This window comes from Lagenorhynchus albirostris, chromosome 2, assembly GCF_949774975.1.
Source record: "Lagenorhynchus albirostris chromosome 2, mLagAlb1.1, whole genome shotgun sequence".
In the NCBI taxonomy this organism is placed as follows: domain Eukaryota; kingdom Metazoa; phylum Chordata; class Mammalia; order Artiodactyla; family Delphinidae; genus Lagenorhynchus; species Lagenorhynchus albirostris.
The window spans coordinates 130,428,897-130,448,436 of NC_083096.1; the positions used below are offsets into that span (position 1 = coordinate 130,428,897).

General features: G+C 43.1%; 1 protein-coding gene and 1 pseudogene across 9 annotated transcripts in view; one reads left to right on the forward strand and one right to left on the reverse strand.

The window, feature by feature from the left end:
- The window catches only part of AK4 (adenylate kinase 4), a 146,528-nt gene that overhangs the window by 90,878 nt on the left and 36,110 nt on the right, over positions 1–19,540 (reverse strand). The gene's annotated exons all lie outside the window — the stretch shown is intronic.
- Positions 4,450–5,220, forward strand: LOC132516458 (phosphatidylinositol polyphosphate 5-phosphatase type IV-like; annotated as a pseudogene).

Sequence of the window (19,540 nt, forward strand, 5' to 3'; positions counted from 1 at the left end):
TCAGCTGCCAGGAAGAGAATATCAGAAGAGGTGCAATGTGACCAGCACATTTTAAACCGTTTTTTAAAAAGCGTTATTATCCAACCATACATATTTTTTCAAAAGAACATAATGTCAGAGGGGCAGAGTATGAAGACTACTTGAAACCTGTCAAGCAAGATGCCCCTGTATCAGGACATGAGATGTTCATATTGACTTGGGGGGTGGGGTAACTGTGGGCATTTTGCTCTAGAATACATTTAGCTACCATTTGATATCCACTGATCCAAGTTCTCTGCTAGAGATCTACTCGTGGTATGAGATTCAAGTCGTTGGTATTTTGAATTGCTAGGCTACTGGGATTTGGAAGGAAACACATAATTAGCTAATGTATGGAATGTTAAACCATGATCCCATGGAAGTCTTGTAACAGAAAATCTGTATCTAAATAGGAGTAGCCATTCTGAACATGAAAGTGTTTCAGTGCATATGCAAAGTATTTAAATACATTCTAACCAAGAGATTATCGTCTCTTAATTAAGTGATTTAGACGAGGCAGGCTATGATTACACTGGCAGGCCCAAGGAAAACTTGTCACTCTAGCTGTGGCTATTTCTTCTTCTTTAAATATGCTTGCTCATGGAGCCTATTAAAATTACAAGATCCCTGAGGGCGGGGGCTGTGTTTAATCCTGAAATGCCCGGGATAGTGTCAGATCTCACATGGATATGGTATTCCTGGCGGGCAGGGATTACTAACCAAGTGGGCTGATGCATACTCAAATTCTGTCAACAGGTGGCAGCATTAATAATTTTTCCACTTAAAGAACTGCAACAATTGTGGTATGCTTTTGTTTTTACTAAAACTAATCCTGAAAGACATGCTTTTAAATGACTAGCAGTATTCCAGCCTCCTTAGACAGCCTATTCCCAGTGAATACATTCCATTGTTGAGGAAACCAGAAAGCCCAACAGGTAAAGTAAAATAAAGATCATATTTAAGCATGGAAAGCTTGCTTTCCTCCCTTTAACTACACATATGACACTGTTCCACTGCATGGTTTCTGATCAGGAGTATGGAAAACCTACCTCATGGTATCCCTATCTCATCTCATAACCTGGCCTGGAAAAGCTGCTCTGTCCTGTTCAAACAGCCAATCCACGTTGAAAGCTGAAATTTTATACAGTCTCCCAGAAGCTATCATGGTGCATCACTACTTACGGTGCCTTACAGGTTGTTTTTTAAAAACTCCCCAAAAGATTTACCAGGTGCAGGGAGATGTCACTAAAGTCTTGACTGGTATTATGTTCCCAGCAGTGCTGGCCACTGGGCCTTGGCACCGACTCCTGTCAGCCATGCCAAGAGCCTGAGGGAGGGTAGCTGAAGCAGGAGGTGCCGCAACAACAAGCTCAGGCAGTGGAGGGCAAGAGGGAACTAGGACGTTTGTTTTTCTAATTTGGAGTGCATTCACTCCAGAGGAAGGGCACAGAACCAGAGTCCACCACCACATTCCCAGGCAGAAAAGCAAGCCCTCCACTTGATGGAAATAAAAGGGCAGCTCTGAAGGGCAATTTCCAACATCCGCCTGGGATGGGCAGCTTGTGAAAAGGCCAAGCAACATCAGGCCCCCTTCCTACCGCCATTAAGATCTGGGGCCAACGTGGTGGCTTCTGACCACCCATCTCTTCCCAGTTGTTAGAAAAACAAGAACCAGGTTACAGATTGTTCATCACAATTAATCACGGAAGGATTAAAGTTGAAAGCAGTCAGTTATTCTTCCATGGTCTTCCCTAACCCAGTGGGGCATTCAGACCATTCATACCACCCACCAGAAGCCTTAGTTATAACTTAAAATTAATCACCATCAAAATCTGTTTTGTGAAGGCCTTTTCTCTCTTATATCTTATCTGTTTATTCAATATTTATTTCTATGTGTATCTGAGACCTCCATATTCCTTTTCAGCCAGTTTTTATTAACAGATGGTGAAAAGATTAAGAAGCAGCTGTGCTCCAGATGTTGGCAAATGGACCTTATGCTACCTCCTATCACTTTGTGAGCTCCACATTTCTCACTATGCCAAGAGAGCTCGAGGGACTAATTCCTGCTCACTGAAACCTTCCAGGGACACTTGGAAATCCTGTTATACATCCTCGAGTTTAAGAGATTTGTAATAAATGGGTACTGCTCTCAAAGAGCTTATATAGGTTAGTAGTAAATGATTTAAAAACCGAGATATGCTATAATCACTACTTAGTGATCCACTGATAAATACAAGATACAGAACATTTGGCTTTAAACCACAAGTTTGGATCTTCAAAATGGCTTATTGAAATTAAAGAATTTCTATTAGGTAGGCATTCTTGGGGAGATTCCCAAATGGCGTGGACATCCTCTGGCATTAGCTTAAGGATTTTTCCTGTTTAAGGGCATAGAGGACAACTACTAACTTAAAACCTTTGTTCTTAAACAGGTTATTCTAACAGCACGGAGCCCTTTTCCCAGTAAGGGAAAATGGGTATTGCACTGAGGAAGCAGCCATCATCTGCAAATCCTTTGCTTAAAGGCCCTTCTGTTTAAGAATTCTGCTTGGTCATTCTTTGAACATAAGTCTCTAGAAACAAATTAGGGGAAAATTGGCCCCACTGTATCTCAATTGAGACAAAAGGGATTTGAATTTGTAAATGATTTCACCAGGGTCCACATTTTTGCCCCAAGTATCCCGTACGTAGGCTTAGCTACAGGCTGTGGGCCAGACCTCTCTATAATCAGACATATACTTGTAAGCCTTTTCTTCGCAGCAAACACAGTGGTAGGCAATACAACCATGAACAACACAGATATAATCTCTGCTTTCTGAAGACTTCATTGGGGGTGGGAGCATGAGGAAGGTACACAACACCAAATTTGCAGATAAATATCTAATGTCATGTGATTATAAGGTAAGAAGAAAGAGTGACATGGGTAGATAGGATGGTACACGAAGGATTCACTGAGGAGGGGATACCTGAGTAGAGATGTGAATGCAGCAATCCACATGGATCTCAGGAGCCAGGGCATCGCAGGCAGAGGGCATAGTAAGTGCAAAGGCCCTACAGCATAGCATGCATGGCAACAAAAGGTAAAGAAATTATAAAGTAGTTATGGAATATAAATAAAGTTTTGCTCTCCTCTGCCCTGAACATGTTTGAAGGCAAAAGGAAACACAGCTGTAAGAAAAATTTAAACAAAATACGATAATGACAAAGAATATTCAACAAAGCATCCAATATAACTGGCATTCTTGAAATAGAAAAACTGAACAGATGGACCAAAAAAACGACATAATACAGGAGAACTTCCCTGAAAGGAAAGAAGTGAATTGGAGATTAAAAGGACATACTATATATAAGAGGAAATACAAAACCAATAGAGAGATTCTACTTACTTAAAGTATGAAGAAACAATTCGTCAGGAAGTCTATACAGGACAAAATAATTATATTCACAAAAGGGAAAAAAGTCAGACTGGCCTTAGGTTTCTACAGAGCAATAATCCAGGCCAGAAGATGATGAAGCATGGCTGCAAAGGACACAAGGACCACTCAAGAATATCACAGTCAGCTCAACTGTTGAACAATAAGGAGATATTTTCAAACTCAAAAACTCATGGAATATAGCACCTCATGAGCTGTTCTGCAAGGAGGGTGGGAGAGGAGAGGAGAGAGGGATTCAACAAAATCCAGTCAACCAGGTGATGAATGGCAAAGTTGTGTTAAAAAGTAGTACAAATGAAGTTATTTACAAAACAGAAATAGAGTCACAGATGTAGAAAACAAACTTATGGTTACCAGGGGGGATAAGGGGTGGGGGGAATAAATTGGGAGATTGGGATTGACACATACACACCACTATATATAAAACAGATAACTAATAAGGACCTACTGTATAGCACAGGGAACTCTTCTCAATACTCCGTAATGACCTATATGAAGAAAGAATTTTTAAAGGAGTGCATATACGTATATGTATAGCTGATTCACTCTGCTATACAGCAGAAACTAACACAACATTTTAAATCAACTATACTCCAATGAAAAATTTTTAAAAGAGAATGTGGGCGACCTTGCCCGCCGGTTGTTGGGGAGCGGCTGCCGAAGCCCGCGGGGTTGGGGAGCGGGCGGCGCCCAGAGGGACTTGCCGGGGACTCTTGACCATCAGGGCTCCCCGCCATGCAGCAGCTGGCTGTATTCCAGCTGGACCACCCCAGCCCGAGGGGGAGCTGCTGCCCTTTCTCTCCTCCGCGCCTTGCCCAGCGACGGCTGACCACACATCCCTGACACTGCACGTCGCCAGCAGCCCCAGGAGGAGCCATCTCCCGGCTCGGCCAGTCTGCCCCCGGGTGTGAGGGCTGGCGCCCGGACTCTGCCATCCAAGTTGGCGAGCCTGGGGCACTCGGAGGCCGCCCAGCAGCATCTGCAGCCTGAAGGCAGGATGCTCAAGGGGCAGCTTCCAAACACTGATGAAGACCTCGCCGCCCGCCCGGGGTCCCCGGCCACTGACCACCGTTGCGGACCCGAGAAGAGCCCAGTGCTCTCTCTGGACACCCCAGCGCAAGTCAGCAATGAGGACCCACAGGCCAGCGGAAGACCCTTCAGTCTGAAGCCGCCGCCGCCGCCGCCACCGCCGAGGCCCAGGCTGGAGCGAGCACTGTCCCTGGATGAGAAAGGCTGGAGGAAGAGGCGGTTTCAAACCAGCCGTGAGGACCTGGCCGCGAGGAATGGGGCGAGCCCCTCCGGGGGCACCCCGCAGGACGAGGCCCCCGGGACCCCGGCCCGCAGTGGCTCCCTGCCCTGCCTGAGCACCTCCCTGCAGGAGATCCCCACAACCCGCAGGGCCCCGGGCAGCGGAGGCCCCTGCTCATGGGGTAACTGTCTTTCCGGAATGATCAGCACTTCCCTGGACCTCTGCACCGGGATGGGGCCTCGACCGGGAGCATCCACCGGCTGGCCAGCCTGCTTCCCCGGCGCCCACTGCCCGCCATGGACGGCAACGCCGCCTCCGACGCCCTGCGGACAGCAAACAAGGTGGACTGGGCTCACGCGGACTGCAAGGTGCAGCTACAGGCCAGACTGTTCCGGGCCCACAGCAGCCTGGACCCCGGCCGGCCCCCAAGCCCCCTGGCCCGTGACGTCCCTTCACTGGGCCAGGTCCACCTTCAGCCTCCTGGTGCCCATCCGCACCAAGGATGTCCGCAGCAGGTAGGGCCTCGGGGGCGGGCGGCATCATGGCCTGCGTCTGTGGCCTTCGTTGGCCTTCAGAAGCCCCGTGAGAACCACAGGAAGCTTCCCCTGGAAGCGTGTGATGTGCTGCAGCGGGTCTCCCTCCACTGACGCCCATCTCCCAGGCCCTCCCCAGCTTTTCCTTTGCGTCTCAGCCCCACAGGCACCTATGAAGCAGACAGTGGGGTACACAGGTCCCTCTGCGCACTGGGCGGCCCTGTTTTCCTTCCCGTTTCTTGCTCCGTCGGGGGCAGCTTTCATCCATGTGTGCAGGTCGGCCCAGGACTCCAGAGTGGGTCGTGGAACCCGTGTCCCCGTAGCCGCTTTGATCAGGACCAGCGTTTAGCCAGCTGTGCCCTGTGCACGCGCCGGCACTTTTCCAGGACCGAGAGCTGGACAGGGGTACGGGCCCCAGTGACAGCGGCTGGGCTGCCCCGAGGGGAGGGTCCCCGGGGCCCACCTCTGGCAGGGAGGGGCGCAGGCAGAGCCCGACTTGTGCACTTTGCTCTCAGGAGCGCCCCGGGATTTCTCAGTGCTTGGGGCTCGGTCTGCCGAGGGCTGCCCAGCAATCGCCCCACCCCCCGACCCCGCGGGCAAGGAGAGGGGTCTCGCATCTCATAGGACGCCGGGCTTCCGGGCCCCTCAGGGGACTTGAAGAATTAGTCCGTCTTGACTTCTTTATAGTTTAAAGGGGAGGCGGGCGCCGCCCTCCTGCTTAGGTCCCATCTCGCACCTCTGCCCACCTCTCCCGAGCCAGAGCCATGAGGGTTCACCAGGACCCGGGTCCCAGGAGCTTCTGAGCCCAACCCATCCACGCCCACCAGCTCTCTCCTGACCCGTCGTCTCCGGGAGGCTGGTGTCGGGCCACACTGCGGTGCCCACGCTGTGACTCGGAAGGCCGCCCTGTCCGTGCTGGGCCTGGCCACTGACCGCGGGCTCTCAGGGCTCCTGCCTCATCGGCCGGGGCTGGGCAGGTTGTTTGAAGCGCACATCGGGCCACGGCCTTGACTTGGGGGCCCCACGCCATCCACTCCCTGCCGGGACGTCCTAGGCCCCAGGGGACGCGAGGAGCTCTGTCACCACCGCCCCCCGCCGCACCCTCCCACCCAGACCAGGCCTACACCAACCCTTCCGGACGTGGACCGGGGGAGGGGAAGAGTGAGGCGATCCCTGTTCTGGTGTCCTGGGGCGGCTGCAACAAAGCACCACAGACTGAGAGCCTTAAAACAGTTGTTACTCCGTCCCAGTTCTGAGTCCAGAATTCAGAAATCCAGGTGCGGCAGGACCGCGCTCCCTCCCAAGCCTCCAGCAAGGGTCCTTCCTGCCTCTTCCACCTGCTGGGGGCCCAGGCGTCCCTGGCTTGTGGCTCCATCTTCACGTGGCTTCTCCTCTGTGTCTGTCTCTCCTCTTCCATAAGGACAGCGGTCATTGGACTTAGGGTCACCCTCATCCAGGAGGACCTCATCTCAAGATCCTTAACTAATTACATCTGTCTGCAAAGATCCTTTTCTAAATAAGGTGACATTCGCAGATTCTGGGGGTCAGGGGGCAGATGGAAGGTAATCCTTACCCACCCCCACCCTTGGTGAGCCCAGGCAGGTGGTTCCTCGGGCCCCCAGGCTCCCTCTTGCACCCTCCATCAGCACCGGGCGTTCTTTTAGGACAAAACAGGTTCCTTTGTTAAAGTAATTCAGCATGTTTCTCATAAAGCGCGAGATCTCTTAGTGCATTTAAAGTATGATTTCACAGGGAATTCCCGTGTTGTCCAGTGGTTAGGACTTGGTGCTCTCACTGCCGTGACCCTAAGAACTAAGATCCTGCAGGCCGAGCGGCCAAACAGTATTTCACTGTTTAAATTTCATGCAATTTATGTAGACTCGCCTGTTATATAAAAATGAGAAGCACGTCTCAAGATCAGATCCCCAGCTTTGCTCTCACACAAGCAGCCGACAATGGGTTGATGGGCTCCCCACCTCCAGACTCTCCGTGTGTGTCCTAGGACACAGGTCAGCGGACTGGATAGTGACTGTTTCAATTTTGTGAGCCGTGTGGTCTCTGTGGCAGTGCTCACCTCTGCCGTGGGGGTGAAAATGCAGCCCCAGTCCTCGCACCAAGAGCGTGGCTGTGTGGCAGGAACGCTTTGTTCAGGGAGGCCGAAGTGTGAATTTCAGGGCATTTTCCCATGTCACGAAATACTATTTTTTCCCAACCATTTAAAAGCACAGGGGACTTCCCTGGTGGTCCAGTGGGTGAGACTCCATGCTCCCAATGCAGGGGGCCCGGGTTTGATCCCTGGTCAGGGAACTATGTCCCACATGCCGCAACTAAGAAGTCCGAATGCCACAACTAAAAGATCCTACGTGCTGCAGCAAAGATCCCACGTGCCGCAACTAAGACCCGGTGCAGCCAAAATAAATAAATATTTAAAAATTAAAAAAATAAAATAAGAGAATGTGTATGTATGTATGTGTATATATATATGTATATGTATGTATAACTGAATCACTTTGCTGTACAGCAGAAATTAACACATTGTAAATCAACTATACTTCAATACAATAAACTTTTTTAAAAAGTAGGGCAGCCTTACTCATATATAAATCATATATCATACAAGCCACTCATTTAAAGTGTACTATTCAATGGTTTCTGGGATATTCAGGGACATAACTAAGATTAATTAAAATAAAATTAAGAGAAGTGGTAGTGGGAAAAAAAACGAGTGCACAGAATTCATTAAAATTTCTTAACTGTAAGACCAAAAAAATGGGAAACTAAAGTTACAGAGAAATTTATAATAAATTTTAACAATAAAAGCTAAAAAAATTGGAAGGAAGGGGAGAGGAGATGGGAGGAAGTATATTCTCTAAATTTGAAATGTGAGACTAAAAAAAAACAAATTTGTCATCTCCTAATGTCTTTCACATTTTTTTTTTTTTTTTTTTTTTTTTTTGCAGTACACGGGCCTCTCACCGCTGTGGCCTCTCCCGCTGCAGAGCACAGGCTCCGGACGCGCAGGCCCAGCGGCCATGGCTCGCGGGACCAGCCGCTCCGCGGCATGTGGGATCCCCCCGGACCGGGGCACGAACCCGCGTCCCCCGCATCGGCAGGCGGACTCTCAACCACTGCGCCACCAGGGAAGCCCCTCACATTTTTTAAAATAAATTTATTTTTGGCTTCGTTGGGTCTTTGTTGCTGCACGTGGGCGGTGAGCGGGGGCTACTCTTTGCTGCGGGTGCACGGACTTCCCATTGCAGTGGCTTCTTCTGTTGCAGAGCACGGGCTCTAGGCATGCGGGCTTTAGTAGTTGTGGCTTGCAGGCTCAGTAGTTGTGGCTTGCGTGCTCTAGAGCGTAGGCTCAGTAGTTGTGGCGCACAGGCTTGGTTGCTCCGCGGCATGTGGGATCTTCCCAGACCAGGGCTCGAACCCGTGTCCCCTGCATTGGTAGGCGGATTCTTAACCACTGTGCCACCAGGTAAGTCCCATCTTTCATCTTCTTAAGGGGCTCCCATAGGAATTAACATCCCTGGTGATGAAGAAAGTTTTATCTGAAACTCAGTGATAATTCCTTAGGGTTCACTTTAGCTTTTGCTATATTAAATTTGAGTAAAATTAATTGCCTTTTTTAAAGAATGTAAAGGATGATATCATTCTTACAGATTTTTATCTGCATATGTGCATGGAGAGGTATCTACAATGATTGTTTGCAATTATTAACCCTGGTTATTTCTGGCTAGTAGGATTTTAGGCAATTTGTTGCCTTTCTTTGCATTTTTCCATATGGCCTGAGTGTTTTATAGTGATCATGTATAATTTCTATAAAAACAGTATAAAAAAGGTGAAGTTAAATCGTCTGTGGGAATTCCCTGGCAGTCCAGTGGTTAGGACTTGGCACTTTCACTGCCGAGGGCCTGGGTTCAATCCCTGGTTGGGGAACTAAGATCCCGCAAGCCGCACAGTGCAGCCCCAAAATAAAATAAGTTGTCGGCATTTTTCCACATCACCTTCTACTTTTAACCCTAATCGACTTGTTCTTCTTTCCAAAATCAGAGTTAGTAATAGGAAAATCAAGAGAGTTTTATTTTACATTTACTAGGTAAGGTTTAATGGAAGATGACTGATTTTATTTACTTAGGCTTTACGTAAGCCAAGTGTACTTAGTGAGGGGTAAAAATGATCCTTATTTATTAGAATGACAATATTTTTGTTAAGTTTCTCAACAGTTTATTATTGAAATGTTAAGTTCTAACATCTATATCAGTGTCTATGTATATATTTACATTAATAATAATTATCAATTAAATTTTCTTTACACTGAAAATAAGAACACACATCTAACACCTGACCACCTACTGTGTTCCAGAACTCCACTACAAGTTTTACATTTGTTAGCCAATCCTTGCAAACCTATGACATACATACTCCTATTTTACAGATGAGAAAAAAAGAAACCAGGAAAGGTAAATTTGCTTGCTCAAGACTACAAGCTAATAAGGCCTGACTCCTAAGTCCATGTTTTTTCCACCACATAACTGTTTTCTTAGTATGGAACTTTGTGCATAGTAAGTGTACAATAATTGTTTTACTATTAAACCAGCAAAGTATACCTCATAAGCTTTGGATGTAGTTTTGCAATGAATTGTCTTAGTTCATCCAAGTCCCAAGATACCTGCTTCCTAAATTAGGGAAGGAGCCTCTCCTAACATCTAAAATTAGTTTCATCCTGTGCCTTACTTTACAGACTTCTAAGTAAGCAGCATTAGCAAATGAGCTAAGTGCATCTGAAAGTGTACGACACGACAGGCCCAACTACAGGGAAACCATGCTTTAATACCTAAAGTATGTCTGAATTTAAAATTTTTTTTAAATTTAGTTAACTTTTAAATGTTAGTTGAAAGGAAAGTTAAAATATAAATTATTCACTCTTTCAAACTCAGTTTTAAATTTTATTTTTAACTTCCTTCCACCTCATTTATAATATTAACTTTGACACTTAACTCCCTGTTTTTGAATTTCAAGAAGTGTTTAACTTTTGGCCCCATCCACTTTTCCAGCCTCATCTGCTCGTACTTTCAGTTCTAGGATTATCCAACTACTTGTGGTTTCCAGAACACACCTTGTTGTTTCATGCCTCTATACATTTTTTTTTTAAATTAATTTTTATTGGAGTATAGTTGATTTACAATGTGTTAGTTTCTGCTGTACAGCAAAGTGGATCAGTTATACATAGACATATATCCACTCTTTTTTAGATTCTTTTCTCATGCCTCTGTACCTTTTGTACATGATGTTCCCTCCATCTAGAATATGCTTTATTCCCCCTTCCCAAATTTTGCTCTTGGTGTCACCTTCTCCCAGGAACCTTCCTAATAGCTGCCTCCCTCACCCCCAAGAGAGGGCCAGTCACTTTCTCCTCTGTGCTACCTCTCCCCTCTCACCCCCTTCACTGGTGCTCCCAAGATCCTACACTATGATTGTTTAATGCAGCGTTTGCTCCTCCTGGGCTATGAGGTCGGGAAGTGTGCTACTCCCTCTTTTGATGGATCGATGGGATACACAAATCATGTATACTCAATTTGTTTTTTGAGCTCTGAACCAAGTTTTTCTAGGATGTGTTCAAATACCTGTATACATATGGTTCCCATATGGCCCTTAGTGCTCGCATGTTAAAATCTAGTCATTCCCTGAAAACACAAACCGAATTAAACAAAGTCAGGATTGTCTACTATATTCAGATTGTTCCTGATCCTGGGGTAGCACTCAGATCAATCAGAAGAAACCGACCAGAAATGGACACAGGGACAGGGTTCCAGGAGAGAATCCAACAAAATTAAGAAGAAGAGATCCAGAGTTTTACCATGTTTTTCAGTCACATACTCTGAGCTCATTCAGACACCAAGGACACTGAACAAAGGAAGAGTCATGGAATAAAAACCAAGTTCTCTGAACTTATGGTTACTGGGGGGAAGGGTTCTGGAGGTGGGGGTATTTAGGAAGTTTGGGATTGACATGTACACACTGCTATATTTTATTTTATTTTATTTTTTTACATCTTTATTGGAATATAATTGCTTTACAATGGTGTGTTAGTTTCTCCTTTTAACAAAGTGAATCAGTTATACATATACATATGTTCCCATACCTCTTTCCTCTTGCGTCTCCCTCCCTACCACCCTCCCTATCCCACCCCTCTAGGTGGTCACAAATCACCGAGCTGATCTCCCTGTGCTATGTGGCTGCTTCCCACTAGCTATCTACCTTACATTCGGTAGTGTATATATGTCCACGCCTCTCTCTCGCTTTGTCACAGCTTACCCTTCCCCCTCCCCATATCCTCAAGTCCATTCTCTAGTAGGTCTGTGTCTTTATTCCTGTCTTACCCCTAGGTTCTTCGTGACATTTTTTTTTTCTTAAATTCCATATATATGTCTTAGCATACGGTATTTGTCTTTCTCTTTCTGACTTACTTCACTCTGTATGACAGACTCTAGGTCTATCCACCTCATTACAAATAGCTCAATTTCGTTTCTTTCTATGGCTGAGTAATATTCCATTGTATATATGTGCCACATCTTCTTTATCCATTCATCCGATGATGGACACTTAGGTTGTTTCCATCTCCGGGCTGCAGTGAACATTTTGGTACATGGCTCTTTCTGAATTATGCTTTTCTCAGGGTATATGCCCAGTAGTGGGATTGCTGGGTCATATGGTAGTTCTATTTGTAGTTTTTTAAGGAACCTCCATACTGTTCTCCATAGTGGCTGTACCAATTCACATTCCCACCAGCAGTGCAAGAGTGTTCCCTTTTCTCCACACCCTCTCCAGCATTTATTGTTTCTAGATTTTTTGATGATGGCCATTCTGACTGGTGTGAGATGATATCTCATTGTAGTTTTGATTTGCATTTCTCTAATGATTAATGATGTTGAGCATTCTTTCATGTGTTTGTTGGCAGTCTGTATATCTTCTTTGGAGAAATGTCTATTTAGGTCTTCTGCCCATTTTTGGATTGGGTTGTTTGTTTTTTTTGTTATTGAACTGCATGAGCTGCTTATAAATTTTGGAGATTAATCCTTTGTCAGTTGCTTCATTTGCAAATATTTTCTCCCATTCTGAGGGTTGTCTTTTCGTCTTGTTTATGGTTTCCTTTGCTGTGCAAAAGCTTTGAAGTTTCATTAGGTCCCATTTGTGTATTTTTGTTTTTATTTCTATTTCTCTAGGAGGTGGGTCAAAAAGGATCTTGCTGTGATTTATGTCATAGAGTGTTCTGCCTATGTTTTCCTCTAAGAGTTTGATAGTTTCTGGCCTTATATTTAGGTCTTTAATCAATTTTGAGCTTATTTTTGTGTATGGTGTTAGGGAGTATTCTAATCTCATACTTTTACATGTACCTGTCCAGTTTTCCCAGCACCATTTATTGAAGAGGCTGTCCTTTCTCCACTGTACATTCCTGCCTCCTTTATCAAAGATAAGGTGACCATATGTCCGTGGGTTTATCTCTGGGCTTTCTATCCTGTTCCATTGATCTATCTTTCTGTTTTTGTGCCAGTACCATACTGTCTTGATTACTGTAGCTTTGTAATATAGTCTGAAGTCAGGGAGCCTGATTCCTCCAGCTCCGTTTTTCGTTCTCAAGATTGCTTTGGCTATTCGGGGTCTTCTGTGTTTCCATACAAATTGTGAAATTTTTTGTTCTAGTTCTGTGAAAAATGCCAGTGGTAGTTTGACAGGGATTGCATTGAATCTGTAGATTGCTTTGGGTAGTAGAGTCATTTTCACAATGTTGATTCTTCCAATCCAAGAACATGGTATATCTCTCCATCTATTTGTATCAGCTTTAATTTCTTTCATCAGTGTCTTATAATTTTCTGCATACAGGTCTTTTGTCTCCTTAGGTAGGTTTATTCCTAGATATTTTATTCTTTTTGTTGCAATGGTAAATGGGAATGTTTTCTTGATTTCACTTTCAGATTTTTCATCATTAGTGTATAGGAATGCCAGAGATTTCTGTGCATTAATTTTGTACCCTGCTACTTTACCAAATTCATTGATTAGCTCTAGTAGTTTTCTGGCAGCATCTTTAGGATTCTCTATGTATAGTATCATGTCATCTGCAAACAGTGACAGCTTTACTTCTTCTTTTCCGATATGGATTCCTTTTATTTCCTTTTCTTCTCTGATTGCTGTGGCTACACACTGCTATATTTTAAATGGATAACCAACAAGAACCTACTGTACAGCACAAGGAACTCTGCTCAATATCATGTAATAACCTAAATGGGAAAAGAATTTGAAAGAGAATAGATACATCTATATGTATAACTGAATCACTTTGCTGTACACCTGAAACTAACATATTGTTAATCAACTATACTCCAATATACAATAAAAAGTCAAAAAAAAAAAGTTCTTATACTGTGATTTAAACCAAAGATGACCCTCACAAAGACTTAACATTCTGTTAAATTCTGTTAAATTTCTCAGCAGTTTATTATTGAAATGCTAAGTTCTAATATCTGTATTGGTATCTGTACATATACATATCTTTTTCATTTTCATATTCATTCCTATACATATGAGCGCGTCAAGAAGGATGAGCCTGGTGAGGCACCAAAGATTACAATTGTTCAGTCCGTGCTTAGCAGGCATGAACACTGCCACTGTACCCAATAAAGTTCCATCAAGTCTATGACTCTCCATTCTTTAGCAGTCACTCCAATTGCTTCAAACCTTCTGTCCAAGGTATGACAGTATACATATTGCCTTAACAGTGATCGAAGATACAAATGTTATCTGACAATATTTTTCAGGACTAAACATCTGAAGGTACTCTTACTGTGTAACAGAGAACTAAATTTAATACCCTGTGATAAACCATAATGGAAAAGAATATAAAAAAAGAATGTCTATATGTGTATAACTGAGTCACGTTACTGTACAGCTGAGATTGTAAATCAACTATACTTCAATAAAAAAAAACACATCTGAAGGTAAATGAGTAAAATAATCTATCACCCTCTTAAATGCACACACGCACGTGCACACACACACACACACACACGAGAAGAAAGCCTGATTCTTTTTTTCCAAAGAGAATATCTTCCGTGACCTTCCAAACAAACCTATTATACATTTTATTTTTGAAACATATCCTACATTCACAAGGGCAACAGAAAAAAATTGCCCTTGGCATTTCTTAAAAGATGTGATTCAGAAGACACGGGATTGTCAGCTTTTTTTTCTGTAGGCATATGTTGCCCAGTGGGATGTAAAACCATTCAGAGGTCTGATTCAGAAAGAAAAATATGAAGGGGATAAGGTCAGAGCAGTTATGTACAGTCCAGTATGGTAAAACACATTTGCAAAATCAGGACAAGATACTGTAGCTCCACCATCTGTAGTCTGGTTTCCCAGCATCCACCTTCTACTTGGATACCAAGGGCTCTGAACGAGCATGTATCCCGGAATATCTTAGGTCTGAGATCATTCACCTCTCAGGGAAAACAAACACATACAAACACGGCACACCCTGAAGTGGCTCTGACTTGTGCTAAAAATAAATAAATAAATCCCAGAATTACCCACAGAAGGCACCAGCTAGTGCTCAGAATGAATCAAATGGAATATACAACCATGGACTGAATGATGACTCTCCTTGTAAAGTTATCTTTATCTCCAATGAAAGGCTTAAATTATATTCCACTTATAATTCCAAAATTTGATTGCTTTCTGTCAAACCTAACTTTGACAACAAATTTAAATATTTAGATGACACCTAAAGTCACCTGGCAGACAATTCTGTGACATCTTGAGATAAATTGGGACTGAGCCTGAGAACTTGCAGGTTACTGTTTAAATGCACAGGTTTCGGCAACCAAGTTTAGAAACAAAAAAAAAATCTACTACCTAACACACCTCCCTACGGGCCCCATCTCACTGCCAGCTGCTTTTTAAAAAGTGAAGAATTTGTATTTGAGCTGGTTATTTATAAGAGCTGGTTATTGTTCCCTAGTTACTTCACCTTAAGATCACCTAGTAAGCAGTAAACACCCTCTTTAAAAAAAAAAAAAAAAAACCAAAACCATCATAGCAAAATTAGAAGGCTTGTGCATGACATTCCTCTGGTTGAATATTTGTCTTAAAAATTAAAATTATTTTCAGAAAACCGCTCTCACACATTAAACGTCTAAAGAAATTAAAGAAAGAAAAAAAGAGGGGAAAAACCACACTTATATACACATATTAACACATAAAAGAGTGTTTCTTATCCAACTAAAAAGCACACTGTGAAGGCAAGGCGGTGCTGAACTGTTTTTAGCAAGGACATAGCTGACCAAACCACAGAGCACTCACCAAGCCCATCCACTGCTACCCCTGGCGTCCCCTTGGTTTGCATCCATGCTACGTGTTTCCACCCACCATTTGCAGGATGCCTGTTTACAGCCATATGGACCAAGACGATGAATCATCTATCATCCAGAATTCTTTTCTTGACCTTTCCACATGCAATCACCTTTAGCACGCTCCATAGGCACGTCCTCCGCAGAACACGTGCCCTGGAACATAAGGAGTTTCAAACTGAACACAGAACTTAGCATTCTTGATGGTCCTCACTTTGCCAAATGGATTTATTCCAGAGCTTTAAAGAAAAATCACAACCGAAACCATGACCAGATGTGTTTAGAAAGATACAAACTAAATCAGTTAGGAGACTGACGTCCTTTACTAAAAACAGGCCTTTGAGGTAAAAGAACTTCAGTTACTCACCGAGAGGAAGTCATAGCAAAACAAAGCAGTGAAAAGATACATAAAACATTTCACAACTGAAGCTGACTTTTCCAACTTCACATGGCTGAATACTTTTTAAACTATTTTTGAACTTAACACTTCATGTAGTAACCTAAAAACAAAAATTCATGACCTGGACCTTATGTACAACAAGTCACAAAATCTCATATAGCACTTACTATATGGCAAATATAAGCACTTTCTGGACATTCACTTACTTCATCCTTTTTGTAATCTCTGTTTTCCATGAGGAAAACAACGCAGAGACCTACGGGTAACTTGCCCAAGGGCACTGACAATGGCAGAGCTGGAATTCAAAGGGGGTAGTCTGGTTCTAACTGGGATCAGTGGTTATTATACTAACCACCTTCCCAAAGGAGTTTAACATAGATGATCCTTTTTGTAAAACAGTTAAGTTCACTTAAAACTACACAAGTTTATTTTATAAGGTGAGAAGCCTTACAATTAAAGAATTTAAACTAGAGAAATTACTGTTAGGTGGTGGCAGAGCTAAAGTTTATCAGTCCCGGCGAACACCCACATAAGAAGAAGTAGTGGGAGATTAACTTTTTTGAGTTAAATATTCAGAGTCTGGAGCAATTACCATAGCTGGAGAAGTGTAGGGAAGGTGATGACAGCCAAGAAACTCCAAAAGCTGGGAAGGCGATCAAAGAAAACCCCAGGGCTACAGTGCCTAACATCAGTCACACTCCTGTCAATTCTTCCTCCTCAATGCAGTCTTTCAGGAATGGTGCCTCCTCGCCATCTCACTGCTGGTGCTTAAATTCAGGCCTTCAGCATCTCTTGGCCCAATTGTGCCAACAATCTCTTACTCAGCTTCTAGTCACCACCTCCTCCCCTACCCCAGCATCTAATAGCTCTGCTGCTAACAGAATAGTCTTTCTGAAACACAAATACATCCGATTATGTTATTCCCCTTTTTAACTCTTCAGTGGTCCCTATAGCCAAAAATTTCCAGTTCTACCATCTCTGCATAGAATCAAAGTCCATCACCCCAGGATTTCCCCTGTCTCTCTGTTTGCAGGCCCAGGAAAACACTAGGCTAAGTCATTCCTCTCTTACCCAGTTCACATTGCGCCTCTGCTGAAAAAATCCTTCTTCCCAACCCCCATTAGTCAACCTGCAGGACATGTCTCTAGTCATCTCTTTTTCCATAAAGTTGTTCCACTCCTGCCTCCCACCAATAGAACCGACAACTTTCTCCTTTGTGTCTTCAGTGTACCACATGTATATGATTTTATTATACTGTCAATTTTTTACACACCTGACTCCCCTACTGTAATATAAGTCCCGTAAGAATACAGAAAGTGTCTTGTCATTTTATCAACAGCACCTGATAGTGCCTGACACACAGTAGGAGCTTTATTCATTACTGCCTGATAAACACATGCCTTCCACGGGCCATTATAGCCTTTCTCTTGACAAAAGTTTTCAGTTCAGTCTCAGTCCCATGAGAACATAGGTCCTGATTTTTTTAAATGGAAGGCATTCTAGAAAGACATGATCTACTCTATAGTCAACTTTTCAGAACACCTCCAAAGTGAAGAATAAATGTTGAATAGTATAGTTCACAAAGAATGGACCATAGAACAAATCCCAGAGGTTATAGGTAGGGTAGGAGATTCTATGATCATATACATTCAGAACGTCTCGTGACATTTCCTTCTATGAAGAGTTAAATCACATTATCATATTAAAGGTTCATTAAAGTCCTAAGAAATTGGTTAACTTTGGACTTACTAACTTTGGATAGGCAAGTGAACCTTCCTTTGCTTCTGTTTTCTCATCAATAAATGGAAATAACAGTCTCTACCTTGATATTGTAGGAATTGAATGAGATAATAAATATCAAATGTTCAGAACAATACCTGGCATACAGTAAGTGCTCAGTAAATTCAAGCAACATTTAACATTTAAATTGACATTTTCTTTTTTTTTTTTTTTTTTTTGGCGGTACGCGGGCCTCTCACTCTTGTGGCCTCTCCCGTTGCAGAGCACAGGCTCCGGACGCGCAGGCTCAGCAGCCATGGCTCACGGGCCCAGCCGCCCCGCGGCATGTGGGATCTTCCCGGACCGGGGCACGAACCCGTGTCCCCTGCATCGGCAGGCAGACTCTCAACCACTGCGCCACCAGGGAAGCTCTAAATTGACATTTTCTAAACACATTTAACTACAAAGTCTGTTTTTTGTCTAGCCATTACTAACACTGCACACTATACACTTTGAGAAACACCAATATAGAATAAATACTCTACCACAAGTTGGTCATTATGGAGATTTACGGCTCCAGACGTTAGGAGAAATATAGGCAATCTGATAGTTAAAATGTAGGACAATTCACTCTGGCTTCTCTGTGGCTGGCAAACATCAAAGTTTCAGCTGTTGCAACTTGCTGAGATAGGAAAAAGAGCATTGTGTGAACTGAAGGAAAACTACCCTGCAATGGAAAGAAGTTTCTTATATATAAATCTCACTACCCTTTCTGTACCTAGAAAGCAGTATATTCACCAAGTTCTTATTTTCATTGCCAAGGAATCCTGCTATTAAAGAGTAAGACAAATAATCCATCCAGTCCATTTTTTCCCTTTAATAAATGAAAAGATTTATACTGGTAACACTTAAAAGTAGATGATTCTTAATTCCAGCTTCCTCGAGTACAAAACTGTGCAGTATTGTGTGTGTGAGCATCTGTATGCATCTTCCTGGGTTAAGTACCATAGGAGTGACTGAGTTTTTTTTAACCATTTTTATAAAATTGAAGTATAGTTAATTTACAATGTTGTGTTAGTTTCAAGTATACAGCAAAGTGATTCAGTTATATGTATAATTGAATATATATACTTTTTCATATTCTTTTCCATTATAGGTTAATACAAGATACTGAATATAGTTCTCTGTGCTATACAGTAGGTCCACGTTGTTTACGTATTTTACATATAGTAGTGTGTATATGTTAATCCCAAACTCCTAATTTATCTCCTCCCCACTGCTATCCCCTTTGGTAACCATAAGTTTGTTTTCTATGTCTGTGGGTCTATTTCTGTTTTGTAAGTAAGTTGATTTTGTATCATTTTTTTAGTCCTACATATAAGTGGTATCACATGATATTTGTCTGAGTTTTTTTAAAAAAATCAGGCCTATGTATCATTTAAATATTAAAAATCAAACAATAGGAATGGGTATATACAGTGAAAGGTAAATCTCTCTCCCAACCCTAATCTTTACCCAGAGCCAACCACTAGTATCAGTTTTTTATAACCTTCCAAAGACAGCTTATGTATGTGTTTGTAAGTATATATAGTAATATTATACTGTCACTCCATTTTTATGGAGATAATAGTAATATGATATTAACTATACTGCAACTAGCTTTTTTCACTCAGCAGTTTACCTTAGAGCTCTATCCATATCAACACAGAGGTACAGATTATTTGGTTAATGGACATACCAAAATTTAAGGCAACCCTATGATAGATAGATAGGTTGTTACC